General features: G+C 37.5%; 1 protein-coding gene across 8 annotated transcripts in view; it reads right to left on the bottom strand.

Moving 5' to 3' along the window:
- Positions 1-21,270, bottom strand: part of TUT4 (terminal uridylyl transferase 4) — a 149,803-nt gene extending 128,533 nt beyond the window's left edge. For 6 of the 8 annotated variants that reach the window (XM_030870143.2, XM_030870138.3, XM_030870144.2 and 3 more), the window contains exon 1: positions 21,129-21,270. The gene's annotated coding sequence lies outside the window, so the exon portion shown is untranslated. Of the gene's footprint in view, positions 1-4,890; positions 4,988-20,355; positions 20,451-21,128 lie in introns of those variants that run through there. The other 2 variants (XM_060305484.2, XM_060305485.2) reach the window with 2 other exon arrangements.
- Positions 21,271-21,631: the final 361 nt, after the last annotated feature.

Genomic DNA, 21,631 nt, shown 5'->3' with positions numbered 1-21,631 from the left:
ATCAGTCACAGCACCTTCTCCGTACACTGCACAAATCATCTTTTTTTTGCATTTCAGTTGTGTTTTTACCTTTCTTGAAATAATAAAGCATTATATGCCAAAAATGTTGCTTTTTCCTTCCACCTTCAACATTAAAATGGCTACACAAAAATTCACCAATTTTGATAAGTTTTTTAAAGGCACACTAATATGACAGCTGTCACAATACAATCTAACAAAATTGTTTCAAATGAAGTTAAAGACAACGAAGAACCACTAGAGCCATCTTATGGAAAAAAACAAACGAATTTTTTCGCCAATTAAAAAATGAATTAGACTCTCCAAGTAAAGGCAGAGTTTGGAAAATTGGATTAAAAAATATATGATCCATCTATCATACTACCTACAAGAGATTCACTTTAGATACAAAGAAGCAAAGAGGTTGAAAATACAGGCTGGAAAAAGATATCAAGAGAGAACTGAGTTGGCTATATAATTGTCAGAAAAAAATATACTTTAAGTCAAAAACGGTTACAAGAGACAAAGAAAAGCATTATACACTGATAAAAAGTTTAGTCCAACAAGAATATATCACAATTATAAACATACATATACCTAATAACAGAGCCCCAAAAATAGGAGAGAAAAATTAACGAAATTGAAAAGAGAAATAGATAATTCTATAATAATAGCTGGATCCCTATCAAATTACCCATGACATTTTTCACCGAACTAGAACAAATAATCCTAAAATTCATATGGAACCATAAAAGACCTAGAACTGCCAAAGCAATCCTGAAGAAAAAGAACAAAGCAGGAGGCATAACCATCCCAGACTTCAGGCAATACTACAAAGCTACAGTAATCAAAACAGCATGGCATTGACACAACAACAGACATATGGATCAATGGAACAGAACAGAGAACCCAGAAATAAACCCACACACCTATGGTCAATTAACTGTCAACAAAGGAGGCAAGAATATACAATGAGAAAAGGACAGTCTCTTCAGCAACTGGTGTTGGGAAAGTTGGACAGCCATGTTTAAATCAATGAAGTTAGAACACACCCTCTCACCATACACAAAAATAAACTCAAAATGGTTTAAAGACTTAAACATTAGACATCACACCATAAAACTCCTAAAAGAAAACATAGGTAAAAAATTCTCTGACATAAATTGTACCAATGTTTTCTTAGGTCAGTCTCCCATGGCAATAGAAATAAAAACAAAAATAAACAAATGGGACCTAATCAAATTTACAAGCTGGGGGCTTCCCTGGTGGCGCAGTGGTTGAGAGCCCACCTGCCGATGCAGGGGACACGGGTTCGTGCCCCGGTCTGGGAAGATCCCACATGCCGCGGAGCGGCTGGGCCCGTGAGCCATGGCCGCTGAGCCTGCGCATCCGGAGCCTGTGCTCCGCAACGGGAGAGGCCACAACAGTGAGAGGCCCGCGTACCGTAAAAAAAAAAAAAAAAAAAAAAAAAAATTTACAAGCTTTTGCACAGCAAAGGAAATCATAAACAAAACAAAAGACAACCTACAGAATGGGAGAAAATATGTGCAAACCATGAGACTGACAAGAGCTTAATTTCCAAAATATACAAACAGCTCATACAACTCAACAACAAAAACAACCCAATCGAAAAATGGGCAGAATATCTAAAGAGACATTTCTCCCAAGAAGACATACAGATGGCCAAGAGGCACATGAAAAGATGCTCAACATCACTAATTGTTAGATCAATGCAAATCAAAACTACAGTGAAGTACCACTTCACACCAGTCAAAATGGCCATCATCAAAAAGTCTACAAATAACATATGCTGGGGTGGGTATGGAGAAAAGGGAACCCTCCTACACTGTTGGTGGGAATATAAGTTGGTGCAGCCACAATGGAAAACACTATGGAGGTTCCTCAGAGAACTAAAAACAGAGCTACCATAAGATCCAGCAATCCCATTCCGGGGCATATATCCGGACAAAACTATAATTCAAAAAGATACATGAACCCTATGTTCATAGCAGCACTATTCACAATAGCCAAGACATGGAAACAACCTTAATGACCATCAACAGATGAATGGATAAAGAAGATGTGGTACATATATACAATGGAATATTACTCAGCCATAAAAAAGAACATAATGCCATTTGCAGCAACAGGGATGGACCCAGAGATTGTCATACTGAGTGAAGTAAGTCAGACACAGAAAGACATCTATCATATGATATCACTTATATGTGGAATCTAAAAAAAAGGAGTACAAATGAATTTATTTACAAAACAGAAGTAGAGTCACAAACGTAGAAAACAAACTTATGGTTACCAGGAGATAAGGGGGGAAGGGATAAGTTGGGAGACTGGGACTGACATATACACACTACTATATATAAAATACATAACTAATAAAAACCTGCTGTATAGCACAGGGAACTCTACTCAATACTCTGTAATGGCCTATATGGGAAAAGAATCTTAAAAAAAAAAAGAGTGGATATATGTATAACTGATTCACTTTGCTGTACACCTGAAACTAACAGAACATTGTAAATCAACTCTACTCCAATAAAAATTTTAAAAAAACAAAAAAAGATGTGGTACATATATACACTGGAATACTACTCAGCCATAAAAAAGAACAAAATAATGCCGTTTGCAGCAACATGGACGCAACTAGAGATTATCATACTAAGTGAAGTAAGTCAGAAAGAGAAAGACAAATACCATATGATACCACTTATATGTGGAATCTAAAGTATGACACAATGAACCTATCTATGAAGCAGAAACAGACACACAGACATAGAGAACAGACTTGTGGTTGCCAAGGGGGAGGGAGTGGGGAGGGGGGATGGACTGGGGTTTGGGGTTAGTAGATGCAAACTAGTACATACAGAATGAATGGAAAACAAGGTCCTACTGTATAGCACAGAAAACTATATCCAAAATCCTGAGATAAACCACAATGGAAAAGAATATTAAACAGAATGTATACATATATTATATACATTATATATAATATATATATATGAGTCACTTTGCTGTATGGCAGAAATTAACACAACACTGTAAATCAACTATATTTCAATTAAATAAATAAATAAATAAAATAGTTGGAGACTTCAATACCTTTCTTTCAGTAACAGAGCAACCAGACAGAAAACCAATAAGGAAATAGAGGACTTGAATAACGTTATACACCAATGAGACCTAACAGATAAATCCAGAAGACTCAACCCAACCTCAGCAGAATACATATTCCTCTCAAGTACACATGGAACATTCTCAAGGATAGACTATTATGTTAGGCCACAAAACAAGCCTTAATAAATTTAAAAAGATTGAAATCATACAAATTACCTTTTCTTATCACAGTAGACTGAAATTGGAAATCAAATCAATAACAGGAAAAAAACTGGAAAATTCATAAATATGTGAAAATTAAACAATGCACGCAAACCAACGGGTCAAAGAAGAAATCACAAGGGCAATCGGAAAATACCTTGAGACAAATGAAAACAATGTTTTTTGTTTTTTGTTTTTTTTGCGGTACGCGGGCCTCTCACTGTTGTGGCCTCTCCCGTTGCGCAGCACAGGCTCCAGACGCGCAGGCTCAGTGGCCATGGCTCACAGGCCCAGCCGCTCCGCGGGATGTGGGATCTTTCCGGACCAGGTCATGAACCCGTGTCCCCTGCATTGGCAGGCGGACTCTCAACCACTGTGCCACCAGGGAAGCCCAAACAATGTATTTTTTTAAGCAACGTATTATTTTACCACAATTTTTTAAATGGAGATAAAAGGATATTTGATATAATTTTTTAAAATAAGGATTATAAAAGAATACTATGAACAACTGTACATCAACAAATTGGATAACCTAGGTGGAATGGACAAATTCCTACAAACACACAAATTACCAAAACTGAGTCAAGAGCAAATATAAAATATGAATACACCTACAACAAGTAAGTAGACTGAATCAGTAATCAAAAACCCCTCAACAAAAAAAGCTCACAATCAGAAGGCTATACTGGAGAAGCTTACTCAACATGTAAAGAATCAATACCAATCCTTCTCAAACACTTCCAAAAATTGAAAAGGAGGGAACACTTCCTAACTCATTCTATGAGGCCAGCATTACTCTGACACTCTGAATATATATGCAAAAAATCATCAACAAAGTACTAGCAAACCAAATTCAGCAGCATATTAAAAGGGTTATACACCATGACACATGAGATTTATCTTCAGAATGTAAGGGTGATTGAATTATCAATGTGATAAACCACATTAATAGACTGAAGGAAAAGAAAAATACGTGATCATCTCAACTGATGCAGAAGAAAGCATTTGACAAAATCCAGCACCTTTTCATGATATAAACATTCAAACTAGTAACACAAAGGAACTTCCTCAATGTAATAAAGGCCATCTACAAAAAAAAAAAAACCACCCAAAACGAAAACAAAACGAAAAACACACAGCTAACATCATACTCATTAGTGAAAGACTTAAAAAAATTTCCCCTAAGACCCACAATAAGATAAAGATGTCTGCTTTTGCCACTTCTATTTAACACAGTACTAGAAGTTCTAGCCAGAGCAATTAGCCAAGTAAAAGAAATAAAAGGCAACCAAACTGGAAAAGAAAAAGTAAAACTATGTTTGCAGATGACATGATATTAAATGTAACAAAATCCCAAGAATACACACAAAAAAACAGAGCTAATAAACAAATTCAACAAGTTGCAGGATACAGAATCAACACACAGATTTCTTTACAGTAGCAAACAATCCATAAATGAAATTACAAAAATGATTCCACTTACAATAGAATCAAAAAGAATACAATACTTTAAGAATAAATTTAGGGGCTTCCCTGGTGGCGCAGTGGTTGAGAGCCCACCTGTCGATGCAGGGGACGCAGGTTCGTGCCCCGGTCCAGGAGGATCCCACACGTCGCGGAGCGGCTGGGCCCGTGAGCCATGGCTGCTGAGCCTGCGCGTCCGGAGCCTGTGCTCCGCAACGGGAGAGGCCACAACAGTGAGAGGTCCGCATACCGCAAAAAAAAAAAAAAAGTAATAAAGAATAAATTTAACAAAGGAAGCAAAAAAATTTTTACCCTGAAAACATTACACTACAAAACATTACTGAAAGAAATTAAATAAATAAATGCAGTGACATCCCATGTTCATAGATTCCTTCCAGTCTACTTTCCCTACCTACCTCTTTCTTGCTCTTCCCTTTTCAGACCTTGGTCACTCACTGCCTATGGGTAACTAAGGAATCAGGAAGTATTTTAAGTTCATGTGACCTACAGCCGAAGGGAGTAGAACATTCGAAAACACACCTTTTACAGTGTTTATCATTCACCTTAAAAGAATTAAATACTCCACTCCTTGCTTATTGTTATCAACATCAAGAGTCCTCAAAACTATTTAGTCTGCTTTCCCAGTGCTGCCAAAAGCTGGAGACTGGGCAGAATTCATAAACTGCAGCCCACTGTGCACTCACCCATTTGTTTCCTTCACTTAAGTCATTGCCAATGACTTATATTGTTAACAATACTACCCAAAGTGATCTACAGACTCAGTGCAATCACTATCAAAATCACAATGGCATTTTTTGCAGAAACAAAAACCCATCCTAAAAGTCATATGGAATTTCAAAGGACTCTAAATAGGCAAAAAAATCTAAAAAAAGGAAAACATTAGTTGGAAGAATAACACTTTCTTATTTCAAAACTTACTACACAAATCTACAATAACCAAAACAGTCTGGTAATGGCATAAGGAAAGACATGTATCAATGGAACAGAATACAGAGCCCATAAATAAACCCTTACATACGTGGTCATTCGATCTGACAACAGTGCTAAGAGCACTGAATGGAGGAAAGGACAGTCTTTTCAATAAATGGTGCTGGAAAACTGAACACGCCTGTTCAGAAGAATGGAGCTGGACCCTGACCTTACACCAGTTGCAAAAATTAACTCAAAATGGATCAAATAAGACAAGACACTAATTGTAAAAGCAGCAGACAGGAAAAAAACTCAAATGACCATTTGAGCCTTTTGAAAAATTATAGAAAAACTGTCATAAAACAATAAAATATATTACCATACAGATGTAAACTAGACTGAGGAACTCTCTATTCTGTTATGGAGTGATAGTGAAGATATACTGTTAAGTGAAAAAAAGTAATATACACAGGCACGTGTAGTAAGCTAATTTTTTGTAAGAAAGAAGAGAATATATATACCTATATTTTCAGAAATAAACAATACAAGGATAAAAACAAAAGAACAAAGACCTAAATTTAATATCTATACTAAAACTATACCTTATACTCTACACAAACACACACGTAAATATAACTGCATAAAAACTATAAATCTTCATGACCTCGGATTTGGCAACAGTTTCTTAAATATGACATCAAAAGCACAGATGACAAAAGAAAACAATAGATAAATTGGTCTTCATCAAAATTTAAAATTGCATCCTTGACATCCATCTTGACAATGATTTTTTTGGATTTGATACCAAAAGCAAAGGCAACCAAAGCAAAAAAACAAAAAACCAAGTGGGAATCCTCATGCAACTGCTGGTGGGAATAAAATGATGCAGTTGATGCAGAAAACAGTTTGGAAGTTCCTCAAAAAGTTAAACATGGAATTGCCATATGATCTAGCAATTCTACTCGTAGGCATATATCCAAAAGACTGAAAATAGGGACTCAAACAGATATTTGTACACCATGTTCACTGCAGCATTATTCACAACAGCCAGAAGGTAGACGCAATCAAGCATCTATCAACAGATGAATGGATAAACAAAATGTGGGATACACACAATGGAATATTACTTGGCCATTTAAAGGACGAAACTCTGACACATGCTACAACATGGATGAACCTTGAGGACATCATGCTAAATGAAATCAGTCACTCACAAAACGGCAGATGTTGTATGATTCAATTATACAAGATATTGAGAATTGGTAAATTCACAGGGAAAGTAGAACAGAAGTTATCAGGGGCTAGTGGGAAAGGGGAATGGGAAGTCATTGCTTAATAGGTACAGAGTTTCTGTTTGGGATGATAAAAATAGTTTTGGAAATAAATAGTGACAATGGTTACACAACATTGTGAATGTACTAATGCCACTGAATTGTACACTTAAAAAGGTTAAAACGATGAATTTAATGTGATGTATACTTTACCAGAATAAAAAAAATTTTAACTCAAAATATTTAATCGAAATAATGTGTATTAAGCTTATATAAAATATCACAAACCTCAAATTTTAAATGTCAATCATATTCTAAAATAGCTAAAGGTTTAAAAAAACATAACTTTTTATATGGGTAAATCAACTGACAGTTTTTATGATGAAAGGCAAGTAGAATTGTGCCCTCTTCTCTCAAATTCCGTTTTGTAAATAAATGGGATTTCCAAACTAAATTACCTAGATCCTCATCTAAAGCCCAATTAGCTAGGTTTTCCGGATTAATCAAGCCTTTTCCTTCTGTGTTCATCTGGTAAAGCTTTTTTGGCCACTGGTCAAAGAAGTTTAGTTTAAGTCATGCTTCTTTTCACAAGCAATTTGTTGATTAAAACAGCCTGAGGCTGCCAATTGTTTTTTGGGCTTTTTTCTAATGAGATATGGAGATCATCTGGATCCCCTAATTATCCAAGCCACACTTTCCTCTTTTTCCTTATAAACAAATAATCAAGAACAAGGTCTATCTATATGAAGAGTTCTGTGATGCAAGATTCACTAGAAAGTTCTTGATTCTTCCAACATCAGGCAGCTCTTTGGTATTTATGTATAACAAAGTAGCTAACACTTTTTAAGTGTTACTTGTTTGTTGGGGAGACAAAGTTTGTCCCACAGGTCCAAAAATTGTGATATGTAACTGTGCTGGTCCTACAACTCTTGTGCTACTAACACCATATTCATTTTGAAATTTCATATACTGTATCCCTTGGAATGGGCCAGGTTATGCTGCAATAACAACCTCTACAACTCAGTGTTTATCACAACATACATTGATTTAACAACTCATGCAAAATCCTCTGTGAATTAAGGTGACTCTCTAAGGCAGCTGTCCTTTATGCATTGGCTCAGCATTCCAAGCTGCTTTAATCTTACGTTACCTCCCATATTAGCAAAACAGAGGGAGAAGGCATAGCACTGCTCACCTTTGCTCACATTTCATTTACCAAAAAAAGCCACATGGCTGCACCTAACTTCAAGGCAATAAGGAACACAACCCTCAGAATGCCTCAAAATAAAGGAGCAGTAACAAGGCTCATCACATTAGTACAAGGTGAAATAAGGCAGTCTCTTTGTCTCGACCCATGTTACTATTTCCCTCCAATCTCTTTGTTCAGGGCTAATTTCATGGTCATGTTATCTGTGCAGTTACAGAGGGCTCCATGCTCAGAAAGATGCTGTGCTTGGTTTAAAGCTCTCCTGTCACCAACTTGAAATTCTTAATAATTTTATCTTTGAATCTGTGTTTTGTAGTGAAGTCTAATAGGACAATGGAACATGCACAGGAGCAGGAGATATATGCAAAATGTATACCTTGCCATTCGTTTCCACCTCATTCTCATATAGATTTGGTGATGTCCCGTGAACACAGAGTATCGGTGGAGCCATGATGTGTGGGGAGTTCAGCAACACTCAATGTGAATATTAAGTAAGCATGTTGTCTACAACTAAGTAAGCAAGGGTACTAACAGCCCAAGAAGCCACACTTTGTTTGAACCATAACTTGCTTCAAACACAGAGGAAAGGCAATGGAATTCTAAGAAACATGTATGATCAAAAAGCCTATCATGTCTTTTCTTACTCATGTTACTTCCCTGTATTAACCAACCACTTATGCTGAAAGTGACAACACAGAAGGAAAGGGAAAGATAGAGCAAGCCACAGTTCCTTTTCCTTCCAGTCCTGCCAAATCAAAGGTAAAGACTGTTGGTAGAATGTGCAAGTATAAGAAATGAAATAAAAACAGCGAGTAAGTTTTGTGCAGTGTTTTCCCTGTTCTGGTAAGAATGAAATATATATGTACAAGCTATGAAATTTGAGCAATTCCACGTAAGAGTTAAATAATCATATATTTGCATTTAAATCTGGCATTGCAAAATACAAAGTTGAACAGTAAAATTCATGCTTATTTAACAATTTTAATGTTCTTTATTTACAATGACATTAAAAAGGAAATAAAACGAGCTGAGAGTAAGATCAAAGAAGAAGGAAAAAACCTTGATGTTTTAGTAACTTTAACAGCACTTTTTTTCCTGCATTTTGAACTAGGGACCCTGCATTTTTATTTTGCACTAGGCCCTGCAAATTATGTAGCTGTGCTTTTATTTGCTCAGGTAAAAAAATATAAATCTGGAATTAGTTTTAACAAAGATTAATTTTCAACATTCACATATAAGGTGCTCAGTTAAAAGCTGGAGATACAAAGATAAATAATAGGCTCATGTCTAAAAGGGGAGATAGTCATATAAACAAATAATGACAATATTATGTGACACATGCTAAGGAAACCCTGAGGAAAGAGCCGAAGAAAAAGGCTTCTACATGGAGATAATATTGAGCTGAGAAAGAATTTCTCACTTAAGAGAAGGAGTAAGACAAGATTTGTATGTACTAGACAAAATATATTTCTAAAACTCTGACAGGTTTTTTAGGATGTAAAATAGCATGCATAACGATGAATACAGGAGATGAACTGGGAATGTAAATTGGTACACATATTTGCACACCAACTCAAGTTTAGACTTTAACAAAGAGAAGCCATAGATGATAAGCAGAAGAGTAACACAATTTCTGCTTTAGATTAACTTCTGCAGAACAGGAAGACAGAGAAGAGAGGAAAAGGAGATGTCACAGAAGTAAACAAGAATAGTTATCAATAATAGTAAAAAGTATTAAAAGGTTATTTAGGGGCTTCCCTGGTGGCGCAGTGGTTGAGTCTGCCTGCCGATGCAGGGGACACGGGTTCATGCTCCAGTCCAGGAAGATCCCACATGCCGCGGAGCGGCTGGGCCCGTGAGCCATGGCCACTGGGCCTGCGCATCCCGAGCCTGTGCTCTGCACCGGGAGAGGCCACAGCAGTGAGGGGCCCGCGTACCACAAAAAAAAAAAAAAAAAAAAGGTTATTTAGGGCCTTAACACAAGCAATTTTAGTGGGATTGCGGAGAGGGAAAAGTTGTGTTAAAGTTAAATGGGTTTCTTCCCAGAAGATGCTTCAATATCCTAATAAGCACTGTAAATCTCTAAGAGTGAGATCTAATTTGCAACATGTCCCAGATTTATTTGACTAAAGAAACATTTTTTGCCAGGACCACCTATCAGCATCTCAAAGGACTGTGAGGAACACAAGTTTTATAACATTGTTCTATGAAACATAAGTCCAACACTGACTGAGAAAGGCAGAGGGCAGTAGAGGGCTTAAGGCCAGGGTAAAACAATACTAAATGTGAGAAACAGGAAAGAAATCTGACTAAAATACTGCCCAACTGTGTTAAAGACCTAACTACATATATAACACACCAGTCTACTAGTTTATACAATTTACAGATATTTAAGTTCATACTGGGTAGGGGACTGACAGAATGAATATTTCAATAGAGTAAGCAAACACAACAGTAATGGTACTGGTGAGGGGGAAGGATAAAGCCCAAAAGAGGTTATATACAAAGAGATTAGGGATAGATGAGAAAACTAAAGAAATGAGAAAGATGCACATACAGATATTAAGGAGATTTTGGTCAGAAGTAGAACCATTTTGGAACCATATGAGTAGGTGTGTCAAGGAAGGTAGAGTTGAATACCACTGGAATACAGAAATTAAGGAAAAATAAAGTTAAGATGTTAGGTAACCTTCAGTATTATGCTTCCAACTGCCTGATATGACATCAAAAATTATACCAAAGTATCAGTGAACATAAGGGAGTGACATAGAGGTTCCTAGATTGAAATAACAAAGTCAGGTAAGAAACAGCCAGTAGGGCACCAGTTTTTTTTTTTTCTTTGAATTTTTTAATTTAATTTTATTTATTTTTTTATACAGCAGGTTCTATTAGTCATCGATTTTATACCCATCAGTGTATACATGTCAATCCCAATCACCCAATTCATCACACCACCAACCCCACCACCCTGCCACCTTTCCCCCTTGGCAGTATGACACCAGTCTTAAAAGAAGAAGAATTTTAGAGGAGTATAGAAGAATAGACAGACACTATATAGAAAAACATGGGTCTGGTTTTCTGGCTTTGAGGAAGGAGGTGTGAAGGGAACAAGCTACAAACCCCCTAGAGGATTCAGAATAATGGCTCTCAATCATTTTTCTAACCCATCTGAGAAACAGAATACACAGCCAACAGAAATAAAGAGGAACACAAGAATGGGAGGTGGGAGAGGCTAGCTGTGAGTGGTTTAAAAGACCTTCCAAAGTGATTATGAAACACCTTCCTAAGGAGATGTACCTCTCATATAATGAAAATTACTGGTTTAAAACTGGTACTATCACAGAAAGCTTAAATACAAGTTCCAAACACTAACTACTTTTTACCTGTATGGCAGAATTCAAGACACTGTCTCATACCATAAGTTCCTACAAAAAGTCCTGGAGCCCTTACAAATTTTTCAATTTAAAAAAAAGATTTGTTTAAATAGACATTTCTCCAAAGAACACATTCAGATGGCCAAGAAGCACATGAAAAGCTGCTCAACATCACTAATTATTAGAGAAATGCAAATCACAACTACAATGAGGTATCACCTCACACCAGTTAGAATGGGCAGCATCAGAAAATCTACAAACAACAAATGCTAGAGGGTGTGGAGAAAAGGGAACCCTCTTGCACTGTTGGTGGAAATGTAAATTGATACAGCCACTATGGAGAACAGTATGGAGGTTCCTTAAAAAACTAAAAATAGAATTACCATATGACCCAGCAATCCCACTACTGGGCATATACCCAGAGAAAACCGTAATTCAAAAAGACACATGCACCCCAATGTTCACTGCAGCACTATTTACAACAGCCAGGTCACAGAAGCAACCTAAATGCCCATCGACAGATGAATAGATAAAGAAAATGTGGTACATATACAAAATGGAATATTATTCAGCCATAAAAAGGAATGAAATTGGATCATTTGTAGAGACGTGGATGGATCTAGAGACTCATACAGAATAAGTCAGAAAAAGAAAAACAAATATCATATATTAATGCATATATGTGGAACCTAGAAAAATGGTACAGGTGAATCAGTTTGCATGGCAGAAATAGAGACACAGATGTAGAGAACAAATGTATGGACAACAAGGGGGGAAAGTGGTGGTGGGGGATGGTGGTGTCATAAATTGGGAGACTGGGATTGACATATATACTCTAATATGCATAGAATGTATAATAAGAACCTGCTGTATAAAAAAATTAAATAAAATTTAAAAATTTTTTAAAAACAGGTTTGTTTTGAAGATACAGTATCAGCTAATATATTCATTCATTCATTCATCTTTGCACACCTGTAAAGTTAACAGTCTTGCAGTATTTCCACTTTATATATTAATGAGGCACCCTGAGTATATGACTTGCCTAAAATGACACAAATGGGATTGTTTTATGACAAAAAAGAAGAGACATATTTTTTGGTTCAATACTTAGGCACTAAGATATGTCCTTAGCCTTAACCAGCAGTTCTCAAACTTTCTGACCTTAGGATGCATTTATACTCCTAAAAATTACCAAGAATCCCAAGAACTTTTGTTTATGTAAGTTATAGCTATTAACACTTACATCATTAGATATTAAAACTGAGAAATTTTTCAAATACAAAATACACTATTAACTCATTCTATGAGGCCAGTATTGCCTTAATACCAAAACCAGACAAAAACATTACGAGAAAACTATACACCAATGTGTCTTACGAATACAGATGCAAAATCCTCAACAAAATACTAGCAAACCAAATCCAGCAACAAAAAGTTATACACCAGGATCAAGTGTATTCTATACCAGGAATGCAAGGTTGGTTCAATATGAAAATCAATCAATGTAATACACCATATTAATAAAATAAAGGACAAAAACCACACAGTCATCTCGAGTGACACACAAAAAAGCATTTGATAAAATCTAACACCCTTTTACAATAAAAACACTCAACAAATTAGGAATCAAAAGAAACTTTCCTCAATCTGACAAAAAACCCACATGTGACATCATACTTAATGGTGAAATGTTTTCTCCCTTAAGAACAGAAACAAGGATATGTTGTCTTCACGTTTTTTTTAACATTTATCTATTTATTTATTTATTCATTTTGGCCGCGTGGCTTGCAGGATCTTAGTTCCCTGACCAGGGATTGAACACAGGCCACAGAAGTGAAAGCACCGAGTCCTAACCACTGGACCTCCAGGGAATTCCCTGTTGTCTTCACTTCTCTTCGACACTGTACCAGCCAGGGCAATTAGGCAAGAAAAAGAAATGAAAAGCATCCAGACTGGAAAAGAAAAAGTAAAACTATCTATATTTGCAGATGACATGATCCCATATGTAGAAAATCCTAAGGAATCCTCAAAAAACCTGTTAGAGCTAATAAATTAGTCCTGCAAGATTACTATCCAAGATCAATATACAAAAATCAATTGTATTTCTACATACTAGCAATGAACAGTCCAGAAGTGAAGTCAAGAAAACAATTCCAGGGCTTCCCTGGTGGCGCAGTGGTTGAGAGTCCACCTGCCGATGCAGGGGACATGGGTTCGTGCCCTGGTCCAGGAAGATCCCACATGCCGCGGAGCAGCTAGGCCCATGAGCCATGGCCGCTGAGCCTGCGCGTCCGGAGCCTGTGCTCCGCAACGGGAGAGGCCACAACAGTGAGAGGCCCGCGTACCGCAAAAAAAAAAAAAAAAAAAAAAAATTCTATTTACAATTGGTACTGTAAATTATACCTCAAAGAAAAAGAAAAAGAAGAATACACTATTACACATTCCAATACCATCAAAGTAATAACAAAAGAAGTACAAGATTTTCTTCAAAAATTGACAAGTGGATCCTAAAATGCACACGGAAATGCAAGGGACTCAGAACAGCCAAAAACAATCTTGAAAAGGAAAAGTTAAGTTGGAGAACTCACAACTTCAACTTCGATTTCCCAATTTCAAAACTTCTACAAAGCTACAGTAATCAAGACTGGGTGGTGGGACTTCCCCGGTGGTGCAGTGGTTAAGAATCCTCCTGCCAATGCAGGGGACACGGGTTCGAGCCCTGGTCCGGGAAGAGCCCACATGCCGCGGAGCAAATAAGCCCGTGTGCCACAACTACTGAGCCTGCGGTCTAGAGCCCACGAGCCACAACTACTGAGCCCATGTGCCACAACTACTGAAGCCGTCACGCCTAGAGCCTGTGCTCCCCAACAAGAGATGCCACCGCAACGAGAAGCCCGTGCACCACAAGGAAGAGGAGCCCCCACTCGCCACAAATAGAGAAAGCCCGCGCACAGCAACAAAGACCCAACGCAGCCATAAATAAATAAATAAATAAAAGGAAAAAAGACTGGGTGGTACTGGCATAAGGACAGACATACAAATCAACGGAGAATCCAGAATCAATTGAGAAGCCAGAAACAAACAGAGACTTTTATGCTCTATTGATTTTCAACAATGATAATCAATAATCAATAAGATCATTCAACAAGGGAAAGAATAGTCTTGTCAATAAATGGTGCTAGGATAACTGGATAGCCACATGCAAAAGAATGAAGTTGGACCTCTGCCTCACACCACATTCAAAAATTAACTAAAAATGGATCAAAAACCTAAATGTAAAAGCTAAAACTATAAAACTGGTAGGAAAAAAACACAGGTGTAGATCTTTGTAATTTTGGCTTATATCTCTTGGATATGACTCCCAAAGCGCAAGAAGAAATAGATAAATAGGACTTTATCAAAATCTAAAACTTGGGTGCTTAAAAAAACATACTCAAGAAAATGAAAAGAATTAAATGGCAGTTCCTCAAAAACTAAACATAGATTTACCACATGATCCAGCAATTCCACTTCTGGGTACATTTCCAAAGAACAGAAAGCAGGGACTCAAACAGATATTTGTACACCCACATCCACAGCAGCAGTATTCACAATAGCCAAAAGGCAGAAGCAACCAAAGTGTCTATCAACGGATGAATGGATAAACAAAATATGGTATATAAATACAACAGAACATTATTCAGCCTTAAAAAAGAAGCAAATTCCGACACATGCTAAAACGTGGAAGAACCCTGAAGAAACTGTGCTAAATAAAGTAAGTCACAAAAGAACAAATATTATATGACTCTAATTACATACAGTAGTCAAATTCATAGAAACAGAAAGTAGAATGATGGTTGCTAGGGGCTGAGGGGAGGAGGGAATGAAGAGTTACTGCTTAAGGGCACAGAGTGTTAGTTTAGTAAAAAGGAAAAAGTTCTGGACATGGATGGTGGTGATGGTTGCACAACACTGTGAATATACACTTAAAAATGGTTAACATGGTAAATTTTATGTTATATTTTGCCAAATTTTTTAAATTTAAAAAAAGAAAATGAAAAGATAACCCACAAAATGGGAGAACATTTTTGCATATCATTTATCTGATAAGGGTCTAGTACGCAGAATATATAAAGAACTCTTACAACTCAACAATAAAAATAATCTAATTTTTTTTAATGAACAAAGGATTTAAATAGACATTTCTCCAAATAAGATATACAAATAGGCAACAGACACATGAAGAGATGCTTAACATCATTAGTCATTAGGGAAGTGCAAATCAAAACCACAATGAGATACCACTTCACCAGCTAGGATGGCAATAATTTAAAAGATGGACAATAACAAGTGTTGGTGAGGATGTGGAGAAATTAGAACCCTCATACATTACTAGCGAAAATATAAGATGGTGCAGCCTCTCAGGAAAATAGTTTGGCAGTTCCTCCATAAAGTTAAACATAAATGTATCAAAACACTCAGCAATTCCACTCCTGGGTATATATCCAAGAGAAATGAAAACATACATCCTCACAAAAACTTTTACATGAATGTTCAAAGAAACATTATTCATAATAGCCAAAAAGTGGAAATAACCCAAATGTCTATCAAATGATGAATGGATAAACAAAATATGGTATCTCTATAGAATACATTCCACAGAATGTAGTATTATTCAGCCATAAAAAGGAATGAAGTGCTAATACATGATGTATTATGGACGAACCTTGAAAACATTATGCTTAGTGAAAGAAGCCAGGCACAAAAAGCCACACGTTATATGACTCTATTCACATGAAATATCCAGAATAGGCAATTCCAAAGACAGAATGAGACAGAAAGCAGTTTAGTGGCTGCCAAAAGCTTGAGGTGGGGGGGGGGGGATGCAGGGTGATTGCTAACGGGCACAGGGTTTCTTTTGGTAAGATGAAAATGTTCTGGAATTAAACAGTAGTGATGGTTACATAACCTTACGAATATACACTGAACTGCATGCTTTTTTTTTTTTTTGGTCACGTAACGCAGCATATGGGATCTTAGTTCCCCAACCAGGGATCAAACCCATGTCCCCTGCATTGGAAGCGCGGAGTCTTAACCGCCAGACTGCCAGGGAAGTCCCTGAACTGCATGTTTTAAAAAGGTGAGTTTTATGGTACTGTAAATTGTATCTCAAAGAAAAAGAAAAAAAGAATACACTATTACACATTCCAATACCATCAAAGTAATAATGTTTTCACATTTATCTATCACTCTACATTCCAGATGAGAAAATGAAAGGGGAAAAGGTAAATATCTTCTTAATATTACTATGAAAACAGTTACGACTCAAAGACCCCCAAAAGGTCCCCAAACATAGTTTGAATACCGCTGACCTAAACTAACCCTCAGCACAAGACTGGAGCTATTTATAGTTAATGACCAATCAATTTTAATGTTAATTAAATTATTTAAACTACAGTGTACAGCTGAGACTGACAAAATGCAATCAGATTTCATTATCATCTTAATTCATACTTTATGTTCTTAACAAAACATTTTTTGACAACCTATGCGACTATACTGAATTTAACATCCTCTGCATACTAAATTTTGACAACCTAAGCTTAAGGTGCAACATAGTATAGTGGTTAAGAGTTCTAACTCTAGACTCAGACACCCTGAGTTCAAATCCTGGCTCAGCAGCAAACTAGCTCTGAGATCTTATCCAAGGTATTTAGTCTTTCTGCAGCTACTTTCCTCACCTATAAATACTGATAATATAAAAGGAGTTGTTGCGAGGGCCGATGAATACTTCTAAGATCTTTAGCAATAAATGAATACATAGTAACTATGCAGTAAGTTACCTATTATCATTGTAAATCAAATACCCATTTAAAACAACCAGATTATTGTGTGTCTTACAAAATACCTAATTTTTGAAAATACAGATTGCTTTGTATAAAGATCAGTAGGACTTTGCTCATCTTTACTAATGAACACCGAGCTTGTATGAATCCTGCCTCTGCTTTCCAGCCCACATTCCCCAATGCCCTATGTTATTGCTTTCCAGTGGTAAACTAGAAAGCAGTCAGCTAACCCAAGCCAAGGAGTGAAAACACTTCCTGTGTAACCATAACAAGGTGATTTCTCCCAGAGTTATTTTTACCTCAAAAGACTCCTCTAAGAAATTAAACATTCTTAGACAATAAGACTTGGATCACAGGATCCTCAAAGAACCAGTCTGGAATACAGCAACTAGAGAGAGGAGAAGAGAGCAGCATACAAAAGATGGCTTGACTATCCAATGAAAACAAGGGTAAATCTATTGATGGAGAAGCCAAGGAGAAAGAAATACTAAAATAAGAATCAAAAAACATAATTTTAATTACAGCTCAACCACTATCCCACTTGGTGATCTCACTTTACAAGATAAAAATCCAAAGGTCTTCATTTAACATACACAATAATCTTCACAATCTGCCAGGTACTTCAAACCATTTCTCTCACCACTCTATCCATAACTCCTCAATTCATACCACACCGAATTTCTCACTCTCCCCTAAACACCAAGCCCTATTACAACTTACCACCTTCACACACATTATTCCTTTACTTTGCAATGGCCTCCAGTCTATCCCCTTCTCCACCTGGAAAACTCCTACTCATCCCTCAAGAGCCGGCTTCTTCCCTCCGAACTCCCATAATCTAGTGTGTTGCAATTTATCTGTACATATTATATGACTGAGTTCCCTGAAGCAAGAGGTTGTCTTCAATAATTTTATATCTCTAAAACCTAGCAATGTCTAGCATAAAGTACAAATGCAAATGTTTGAAGAAACAAATGATTAAATGATGAATGAACAAGCAACCTTAGGCAGTTTCTCCTATAAAATTGGAAGAACACTTGATACATCTGAGAAGCAACATGACATATATAATAGGAAGAACGCACAGAGCTGCTTTCAATCTTTCTAACTCTATGCTCTTATGCAAATTAACCTGAGTCAGAGATTCCTCATTTATAAAACAGTTTTCATAGGGTTGTTACACTGAACAAGTGAAAAAAAAACATAAACATGTCTAGCACAATGACCGAAACAAAACAGGTAAATCTTAGTGTAAAAAAATTCTAATTTACTTAGTTCAGTGTAATTAATCTTAATTCCTCTAAGAAGAAAAAAGTCTATATATCCTGCTTTACTCCCCTTGCCTATTTGTCTTTCTAGAACTGTTCTTTTTTAGAACATATTTCTATCTGCAGTAACAATCAACTGAATTCAAGCATTTGTAGTTTATGTTAGGAAGTAACACATCTCACTGAATTTGTTATATCAGAATGGTCTCTTTTTTTAAGGATAAACAAAATTTACTGGCATCAGCATTTACAGGTAAGTCTTATTTATAGTTTCTCTGAAACCAGAAACTTTCTGCAGAAATAAAATTCATACACCTTTGTCTATGCAAAGATCCTGATTTGACATTATATGAAGAACACAACATAATTAATCCTGCTTATTGTGCATGTCAAGGTTAACTTTGAGGTCAAAAAGAGTCATCCAATTACTCTTACTAAAATGACTCTACTCTGAGAACTAATAAAAATTCTCTTTAAACAGCTTTTTATTAATCAGACATTTACAATTACAAATAAAAATTTTTATTTTAAAAGGTCTGAAATTATAATGTAAACACTATACTGTTCCAGCTACATTAACTAAAACTAAATGTAATTCTAGATGTGATTTAGGATTTACAATATTGAACTAAACTTATGTGCATCATAACATCTTGTTAGTTTATCTGTATTACTAACAACTTGACCTAGGACAATGAAAAGACTTTAATTTCCTTTTTGTATTTAGATATTTGCTAGACTTAAAACATTAAATGTCAATAACTTTCACTTCCGCTTCTGTATTATTTCAAGGAAGCTTTATTTTTTCATTTTCCACACAAGTCAAATGAAAAATTACAACCAGCAGGAAAATTTATCTAAAATAGCTCTTTTTTTAAAAAGTAACTATTTTGTTTGTACTAAATATCATCTTTTTAAAGCATAAAACAACTTAAAATTCTTATCTTCCCCAAAGTATACGGTTTTTAAGAAGCACTCTTTAAAATTTGTTTATAAAAGGATCATAATACACTAGACACTAGTGAATTCATTAATTAAGCACAGTTTTCTAAAAGAATATTTCAAAACTTTATAAGTTGTGACTAATCAGTACTAGGATGCAATATAGTGCAGCAATTTCTAAGGAGACATACAGCGTTCTGAGCCTAAAACAAATTTCAGCGTACATTTTACTCATATACAGAACACGCTGATAGTAACAACAACAAAAAAAACTTTAAAAAAAAACCATCCTACAATTCACCACCTTGATACGGCATTCTCTCTAAATTATCATAACCAGTTGCAATTATCCAATTTTATTAGCTAATAGTTCTCATTATTTTAAAAACAGAAAAAGGATATGTTCCGTTTCACCAAGTGTTACACATTTCGCTACTACAAGACTGGATGGGGGGGCGATCTTTGGAAACAAAAGGTAACCTGATCCGCTCCAGCTAATTATTAAACGCATGCCAACAATACACAATTCGAATTGCACTTCTGGACACTAAGGAGATCACAAAAGGGAGTAAAACGTCAAATGTGTAAGGAACTACTTTTGTATGAAAAATATATCGAAACGAAGAAACATGGTATACCGAAACTAAGACCTCGCGCAAGGTACAAAATTCATCTGATTAAAAATCTGATAATCTTCTAAAAAGAAAGTATTTAATCAACGTTGTTAAAATAACAGTAATTCACCACATTCAGGTACGACTTGAAATCCCGATGATGTCTTTCTTTCAGGTCTAAATATCTCATTCTTTTGCAATCCGTATACCAGAAGGACCTGAAACCTCTCGCGGAGGCGTACAACACACTCGGCGAGTGCTGTCTGTTTACAAATACGAATCTCAGTTTCCCACGTCAAAATCGTTCATTACCACCATTCGACCGGGGGGCGGGGGAGAGAGAAGGCGGGCGAGCAAGAAGCGATATCCTCACAGACATCTCTATCTCTACGTTCTCTCCTCACGACAAGGGCGAGCCCGGAAAAAAATGTTTATTATGTATTATATGTGTGTTTGTGTATTTACATGTTACATACGTACGTCTATATCTAAGCAGGGGTGAAAGAAAAGGCACACATGACAAGGAATCATACTGGACCCCAGAAAATGTTCACTCCTATCCTGTTAACTCAAAATCCGCTGCCCGGGTCTACAGGTTTCACCTCAGAGGCCGAGCGTCCCAGCCTCGCTGTGGAGTTCGGCCCCAAAGCTCCCCGATGCCCTCCTCAGGAAGCCCAGGCCGCCGCCCCTACCTCCCTTATCTCTGCCTTCCCCTGGGACACCCGAAGCGCATTCCGGCAAAGAAAGAAGTGTCAGGCCCCAAGAGGACGGCTGACACGGGCTCGGGCCGGGCCGCGACACCTGCGAGCCGCAGCACCTGAGGGCAAAGAGGGGGCCGCCCGGCCTGCCCCGAGCACACCCCCTTGGGCGCCGGGTGCTGCGCCGCGGCCGGAACCTCCGTACCTGCGAGGCCCGCGAGCTACAGGCGCGCGCGGCGCCTCCTCATCTCAGTGGCTCCCGCTCCGCCTCCGCCTCCCGCTGCCGCCGTCACTGCCGCCGCCGCTGGAGGCCAGGACACGACGAGCTCAGGGCACCACCGCCATGTCCGCCGCGCCGCGAACTGCATTGTGGGGGGGAAGGGATGGGGAGGGGGAGGAGAGAGGGGGAGAGAAAGAGGAGGACCCGCTGAGGGGAGGGGGCCGAGGGAGAAGGGGAGCCGGGGGAGAGGGGGAGGGGAGAGAGGGACGGAGCCCCGAATGGAGTCCTGACCCGGGCAGGGGTAGGGAATAGATGCGCAGGAAACCCCGGAGAAGAGGCGCAGAGGGAAGAGTTTGGGGGTGCCCCCTCCCTCCGTTCTGGGGTCCCCTGGGCACTGGTTAAACTGGGGCGGGGGGTAGTAAACACCAATGGGGGTGGGGCTACGTTCGGGGCCTTGTGGTAGAGACGGGAAACAATGGGGAGGAGGG

Source organism: Globicephala melas, chromosome 1 (assembly GCF_963455315.2).
Source record: "Globicephala melas chromosome 1, mGloMel1.2, whole genome shotgun sequence".
Taxonomy (NCBI): Eukaryota; Metazoa; Chordata; class Mammalia; order Artiodactyla; family Delphinidae; genus Globicephala; species Globicephala melas.
This window is presented reverse-complemented; position numbering and strand designations above follow the sequence as displayed.